Below are 8,578 nucleotides of genomic sequence, written 5' to 3' on the forward strand. Positions count from 1 at the left end.
ATATTGATATCTATTCATTCACAAATATTTTTAACTTTACAAAAAGATTGATCAAATTTATATTTACTAAATTTTTTTTCCTGACAACAGAGGTAAAAAAAGAACAAAAAAAAACAAACCTAGGCCAAAATAAAATTAAAAACACGAAATACAGTAACTGACAACAATGAGCACAACCTGCCAATCAACGAGCTGGAAACACCCAGCAACAAGGAACCTTACTTACTTGACAAACCAGGAGACTCTGAATAGAAACCCACAATTCCTGAATGAGTCAGAAAACCGAAATTAGATGTCCATATTCCCCGAATGAGGAAGGACAACCAACAGAGCAATACAATCCGTATACATTCAAATTTTCAAAAAACCCTCACGAGTGCATACTCTAAACCCCATAAACAAGCCTGCAACTTCACCTGCAACGCCGAGGCGGCAAAGAAAGCACGACACCCGCCCCCAAGTACCTCCGAAGAACCGACCTCCCGAATCATCCAACCTGCACCTACTCTATTCGATAAACAATCCCAAGCCCATCTATAACCAAATAGACCGTAGGATCGATAGTAGGTAAACCCTGTAAGGATAAGAACTGCCATGACCGACTTGCCATAGAAGGAATCACATTAGAAGATAAAACTGAAGCCTTCCAGCATTGAACACACTTACTACGGGTCTTCCAATTAGATTCTAAGTGGACAATGGAAATTGGGACATCGTTCGAGTTATCTTGTCTTCAAACTACGAAAGATGCATAAAATCCCATCTAATATCCAAGACACCAGAACTCTAAAGACCATAGATAGCTGAGCAGTCTCGGAATAGATGGGAACGAGATTCTTCAAAAGAGTGACAAAAGGCACATGTAGGATCAATAGGGTGCCCTCGGGAAATAATGGCTGCTAAAGACAAAGTATTGTGTAACAATTTCCGACCAAATAGTTTCCAACAAGGCAAAATTTGCATGGCCCAAAACTTTCTCCACTAGGAAGAAGAGATTGAGAATCCGCATTACCCATAGAACCGTACCATTCCCACAAATATTAGCATAAGTTAGAGGTGAAAGTTCGGTGTTCGGTTTGGATTTTGGGCCAATCCAAATCCAAACCGAATTAATTCAGTTTTGAAAAATTCAAAACCAAATCCAAACCAAACTTAATATGAAACCGAACCAATCCAATCTATATTTGTAAAACCTACCTAATTCGGTTCCAAACCGAAACCGAATTTTTGATTTTTTTTTTTTTAATCACCGAGTTCTTAATTATTATTTGCCCAGATTTATGTGAATAACAATAAAAAAAATTCAATTAAAACTATACTTTGCAGATCTATAAATTGAAGTACATAAACAGATAAATTACAATAAAATTTATACTTTGTAGATCTACAAGTTGAATTAAATAAAAGGAGTAAAATTGCAATCACATTTATACTTTGTAGATCTAAGAATTGAAGTAAATATTATTAGATCTAAAAATTGAAGTAAATAATTAAGTTAATTACAATCAAATTTATGGCCTGACGGTATGACGGAGGTGTTGACGGAGTTGGTGAGGGAGGTGTTTGCGCACGCCGTGACAAAGGTGGTGAGGGAGGTTGTCGCCCAACCCTTGACGGAGGTGTTCGCGCACACCATGACGGAAGTGGTGAAGGATCGAAGATGTTTGTGCACTAACGGAGGTAGTGGCGCGCTGCGGATATGAGGGATCAGTACAAAGCTACGAACACCGCACAAACACGAACTGAGGAAGGTGGTGGTGAGATATGTTGATCGGACGGTGGTTAGGAAGGTGGTGGCCAAAGTGAGTGAGGTGATGAGGGAGGATTAGGGTTTTAGTGAGGAAGGTAGTGGCCGCAGTCCGCAGAAGTCAGAGATGAGAAGAGTGCGTGAAAGGGAAATTAGGGGAAAATGGGAAATAACTTAGGGATTTGCTATATATATATGTTGGGGAATTGGGGAAGTGGGATGAGATTTCTTTGGGCTTAAAAACTTCGGTTTGGATTCCAGTTTTCGGTTTCTGGAAGCCCCAAACCGAATCCAAATTGAAATATTTTGGTTTCAATTTTTTGGAACTGATCCAAACCGAAACCCGAAAAAAAACCAATTCAAATTTCTAATTCGGTTTGGTTTGGATCGGTTTTCGGTTTTTGTCCATATTACTTTCACCCCTAGCATAAGTAGACTTAGTTGAGAAGACACCATCCCTAGTAAACTTCTAATAGATAAAGTCATCCATCAAACGCACCGGCTGTCTAGCGAGAGAATTCTAGCCACTGTGTCAGATTCAAACAGGCCATGAACAGTCGAAGCATCCCACGTGTAAGAATGCAAATCAATTAAAGCTAAATCAAAGACATTATATCCTCAGACATGTTGTTTAATTATATAAGTGCCTTTTATTTTTCTCAAGAAATTAATCATACTTTGATTTCTTAATCAAATGATATTGAATTCTTTCCTTTCACAAACCATTTTTGCTTGCTTTAAAATAAAATTATTCTGCATTATATTTATGAATTCAATAACACAATATACTAGAAGTTTTAGCATCTCTTATGGTTGTAGATATGAACTTGCTTAGTTTGCTTGCAATTTTGAAAATTTCTTGTTACTAGCTTAACCATTGGAGCTAAAAACAAAATGAAATTAGCTAGGGCTGGCTAATGTGCTTGAGAAAAACCTTGCAAAAAGAGTGGTTGATATATTTAAAGTGTTAATTACTAATGTTAAGTTCATACAAGTAAAAGCTGTCACTTTGTATAAGTTCAGACAAGATAAATTTGGGCAAAAATGATAACCAATGAGATATTACGAGCTCTATATCAAAATGAAACAATTAATAAGCCTAAGTAATGGGATGTTCATATTTTATTGAACTGAAATGAACTAATTGGAGCTGAACTGAGCTAAAATAAATATTTATGAGAGATGGAAATTAGGAGCTGAAATAAACTGATTGGAGCTGAATTGAACTGAATTGAAATTAAGTTGAAGTGAACAGACCCTAAGATAAGCTTAACGGCTCAAGCAAATCATGATGAATAGCGTGATGAATAAAATACAGCCTAAGTCACGTTTATTACAGAGTAATAACATTCTTCTTATTTGCATTCATGAAAAAAAATCATAATTTGTTAACAAAACCACAGAGTCACGAGATATTAATTTCTTTCCTTTCATGAACAATTTAGCTTTAAATTAAAGTTGATGGGCATTTATATTATGAATCAATAAATGTAACATACCAAAAGGATTATTAATTTAAGTTTAGCAAAAATAAATAAAGTCACTAAGATTAGGATCATCTATATACAAATTAGGGCATGTTCAGTTCTTAATTTTCTTCTCTCATAAATAATTCAGTTCAATTCCAATCAGTTGATCAATTCAATTCAGCTCAGCTCAATTCAGTAAATTAAAATAGACCCTTAATTCTATTAAATTTAAATAAATTACGATTTTATATAAGTTTAGATAAGATAAATTCATGTGAAGATAACAAACAGCGTGTTACTGCAATGCCTTGGTAAAAATGAAATACTCGTAATTGATAACCATAAAAGGCAAAACCAATCAATGATTACAGTTTTTATAGTCCATAAAATACCCGAATAAAAAAGGCAAAAAAAGCCACTCAAAATCAGCACTTATATGCAACAAACTACTGTAACGTTCGAAGCAGCAGCAACAACACCATCATTCTACTTAGCTGCTGCTCTATTTAACTGCCCTGTCGCTCTCAATTCTCTTCCAATCTCTCTCAAAAAAAAAATTAAAATCCTTTCTTTTTATTTCTCAAAAATTAAAAAAAAATGTTGTCAAGAACAAATTCTGTTGGCTGGTTGAATGAAAGAAATGAGGAAAATCCATCAGTTACATGGAACAGAAATCCTTGTGCTGATGCTGCTGCTGCTGTTGCTGTTGCTGTTGCAGTTGGGGTAACAATGGCGGCGGCCGAGGCGACAACAGAGAAGAACTTGTTGATGGGTTGATGTTGCTTCATTAGCAACTTTCAAATCAATGCTTGAAGTTGAGAATGAGTGGTATAACACTATCACTAATCCAAATTCTATTACTTTTTCAACTCCAAATGAGGGTTCTGAAAATTTGCTGTTAAATCATATTGATTCATCTTCATCTTGTTCACCTTCACCCTCTGTTTTTAACTCAAATTCTTACTTGTTTTCTTCAAAACCCACCTTTTTTAACAACCCTTTAACTCAAGGGTTTGATCTTGGAAGTAATGGGTTTTTTCAGGACACCCAACAACAGCATCATCATCATAATCACCAAATTCCTGATTTGATGAACAGAGGTGTTGTTGGTGGTGGATTTTAACTGGGTTTAGTGAATTTAGTACTCAAAATGAAATGGATAGTCCAAATTTGGGGTCTAATCCTCATTTTACAAGTTTTCAATTGGGAGAAAATGATGGATTTGGAGTTGGTTCAGGTTCAGGTTCAGGTTCCGGTTCAGGTTCTCGATTTCGAGGGTTTGACGAAGGGTTAGGGAATACAATGTTTATGAATAGAGCATCAAAGTTGTTAAAACCTCTAGATAATTCTGCACCTGTTGGTGCACAACCTACTCTTTTTCAGAAAAGAGCAGCCCTTAGAAAAAAGTGGGTTTGCTAATAATAATAGTAATAATAATGATGATTCTGGTAATTTGGGTGGAAATTCTGGGTTGAATTCTGGGGAAATTTCTGGGGGTGATAATAATAATGATAAGAAGAGGAAATTTGGGAATTTGGGTGTTTTAGATAGTGTTAGTTTAGATGGCTCAGCTTTTAATTATGATTCTGATGATTTTACCGAGAATAACAATTTTAAGATTGGTGGAGATGATGGGGGTAAAAATGGTGGTACTAATTCCAATAATACTAGCACATTAACAGGGGGCGATTCCAAAGGTAAAAAGAAGGGCCTACCGGCTAAGAACCTAATGGCCGAAAGGCGTCGTCGTAAGAAGCTCAATGATAGGCTATACATGCTAAGATCTGTCGTCCCCAAGATCAGTAAGGTGAAGAATTTCTTTAATTTGTTCTTTTTTATCGATTACTCGTGATTTAGTTGATTTTTTTGAATTCAATTGTTACATGTTAGAATTATTCAAAGTTGATTTGTGCTATTATGATATCTCGTGAGTTTAGGCAGTAGACTAGTAGTAGTAGTACTATCATTGATGCTTGACATTTCAATTTATCCAATCTATTTTCTAGTTGTTGAAATTGAGAGTTTAAAAGTTTGATATTCTTGGTACATCACATCATTGGTTGCAATGTAACGTTACTCTTTGGTGGTGTAAATGCATACTATATGAAAGTTAAGCATTAAATCAACTCACATGAATCTGGTGGACTTGTTATTTATTGTCTATACAAGTGGACCACTGTCCTAAAAGTTAAGTTACATTAGAAGAGACATCTACAACTTCTCTTCTTCAATCTTGTATGTATGTAATTTCATTTCCTAAATTAAGATAAAATTACTTATGTAGATCTTCAATTTACTAGAACTAGATTATATCATAACAAACCCATTTGGTTAATAATCATGTAGTACTTGCTTAGTTGTTTTCTTCGAGTTTAAGCTTAGGTGTTGCTTGCATTTACGCGTTTTTTGGTTCATTAATCTTGCTTGCCTTGGTAACGTAAGATCGAGCATTGTTTATTTGTAAAAATTTATTGCCACTTTAACAAACTTTTAATTATTAGGTTGTCTAGCTCACAATAGACTGTTAATGGGGATACGTACACATTTTATTCACATAAACCGTTAGCCTTGAATAAAAAAGATTAAATAATTTGCAAACATCCCATATAAATATTGTTTCAAATTTCAAACAATTTGAGTAATAAATGCTTACCAAGGTTATGGGGATTGCATTCATTCATTTCTGTACTGGTGTACTTTAAGAAAACTAAGCAGTACTTGTCTTATAAGAGTAACTATTACTTTTAGTAAAATAATCTTTGTTAGAGTGAGGAGGACAGTAGTGATAAATTGAATTTCTGGTATTGAGCAATATGATTTTATGGAAAATAATTTATGTAGTCTCAAAGAGCATAGGAAGCTAAAAATGAAGCTATTAAGCATCAATGAATATACTAGTATTTTTTAACACCTATTGACTCGTGATTTTATCATGGATTCCAAAAGTTTCATACATCATAACCGGTATTTCTTATTCAGCATATAAAAAGGCGGGCACATTTGGCTTTTTGTCCTAGTAGGAAGTGTTTTTGGAATATGGAACCAGGGGTTGGTGGTGTGTGTGTGTGTGTGAGTTGTACTTCTTAGACTCTTAGTGATAGAAAGACATTTTCTGCTGTGACATTTATGTAACTCAATGTAAATGCATGCCTGTTTTGAGCAAAAAGTACTATAATTGGTATCCCTACATGTAAGATTCTTGCTTAATTTGGAGTAGAATACTAGAATAAGTGCTGAAGTTAAGAGAAGATGTAGTCAGATTTCTATATTGCTTGCTGATGTTAACAAAATTTTGCTGTTATACTTTTGAACTGACCAAAAGAAGAATAAAAACTTACCAACAAATGATGTATTGAATTCATTTACAGATGGATAGGGCTTCAATACTTGGGGATGCTATTGAGTATTTGAAGGAGCTGCTGCAAAAGATCAATGATCTCCACAATGAACTGGAATCGACACCCTCTTCATTGCCGCTGCCAACAAATTTCCATCCTTTAACACCGACACTGCCTAACTTGCCATCTCGAATCAAGGAAGAACTCTGTCCTAGCTCGTTGCCAAGTCCCAATGGTCAGCCTGCAAGGGTGAGTTTTTGGTCTTTTTTCATGACTTTCCTTCATTAACCTTAATTACTGTACTTGTTTTCTTCACTAACAATATATGGAAAGTATTCCCTAAATTTAGTAACTTGTATTATCATAGTTTGTTTTGTGAATTAGCCTAAAAATTTGTTTCAGAAGTTTTCCAACCTTTATCTAGCTACTTAGTGTAATCTTAATGCCATTTAGATGTCACAAAAATTTGTCTGCTGTACTGTTTTTGCGGCGTGTAGAGGCCAAATTTAAAGATCATGCTTCATTCTAATCTCCAACTATGACAACAACAATTTTAATTTACAAATTCATGTTCTGAATTCACAATAGAAGAAATTCTCTGTACTAGCATACATCATGTTTCATGCTAGGAGAGGAACAGAAAATCTATGTACAACCTTCTGAATTTTCTAATTTTGTAGATTGAGGTGAGGCTAAGGGAAGGAAGAGCTGTCAACATACACATGTTCTGCGGCCGCAGACCAGGTCTCTTGCTCTCTACCATGAAGACCTTAGATGGTCTTGGTTTAGACATCCAGCAAGCAGTGATCAGCTGCTTCAATGGCTTTGCTATGGACATTTTCCGCGCTGAGGTAACTTTCCCTTTTCTCTATCTTGTATTCATTTGCATCTGTGACTCATGAATTGTGTACTGGTTTAAACTAAACCCCCCTTTCCCAACCAAAAAACAGAGAAGCCAATGCCATGTCAGTAATAAGTACCTGTAATGAATTGAGTCATGCATCAGATTGTCATTCGACAAGATGATATTGATAACATGTCAGCAATAATTGTTGTAGTAGCATACGTCGTTTATCTGTTGCGCTTTCAGAGATCGTTTATCTGTTGCGCTTTCAGAGATGCATATCTCACTGATGGCTTTCATTGTTGTCCTTTTCAGCAATGCAAGGATGGGCAGGATCTGCACCCTGACCAAATCAAAGCTATGCTCTTGGATTTAACCACCTTCCATGACTCGACAGTAGTGGGAAACGGCAACGTGTGAATCAAATGGTGACTGTTGTTTCAAGATTTGGATCCAAAGAAGATGATTAAGGAAGTTTGTTGTTTTCAAAACATGTTTGTTTTTACCCCCTTTAAGAACTATTTTTAGTTTAAGAGATATTTGAAGTTGTAATGGTGGTCAGCTTGAAGGCTTTTGTGCTATTCTTAGTTTGATCTACCTTCATTTTCATTTTAGGTGCTTTTGATTTTCTGGATTAGCTTATCTGTAGTTTTTTACAATTTTAATAGAAGTAAACTTTTCATAAATTTCCAATTGTTTGGATATACCTGACCAAAGATGAGAATTTAATATTTACTCGTATATTTGGTATAGATTTTTCTCGAACTTTTTTAGATGAGATTTTCCATACATTTAAAAAGTCGCCTCTTTTTACTTGAAAAAAAAAAATAAAAAAAAAAAAATAAAACAACGCCTCTAGTGTAGTGAATAAAAGGATAACAACCTGTCTTGTGTGCGACCGGCCACACCATGAGACCACTTAAAATAACCCCTATAACATTGATTAAGTAACCCCTATAATACCGATCGAGTAACCCCTATAACATTGACCGAATAACTCTATAACAATGACGAAGTAACCCCTTTAACACTGACTAAGTAACCCCCATTATACTAGCGAAGTAACCGCTATAGTGACTGGCCACACGGTACTTTGTGAAAGGCTAATTATCATTCATAAAATGTATTTTCTTTGTTTCTCCACATACTGAGTACTACTTGTTAAATATTGGGGAAAATA

General features: G+C 35.1%; 1 pseudogene; it reads left to right on the forward strand.

Annotated features, from left to right (window-relative positions):
* The first annotated feature begins 3,533 nt into the window (after positions 1–3,533).
* On the forward strand, positions 3,534–8,084 carry LOC110686843 (annotated as a pseudogene).
* Positions 8,085–8,578: the final 494 nt, after the last annotated feature.

This window comes from Chenopodium quinoa, unplaced genomic scaffold (genome assembly GCF_001683475.1).
Source record: "Chenopodium quinoa cultivar QQ74 unplaced genomic scaffold, ASM168347v1, whole genome shotgun sequence".
Lineage (NCBI taxonomy): Eukaryota > Viridiplantae > Streptophyta > Magnoliopsida > Caryophyllales > Amaranthaceae > Chenopodium > Chenopodium quinoa.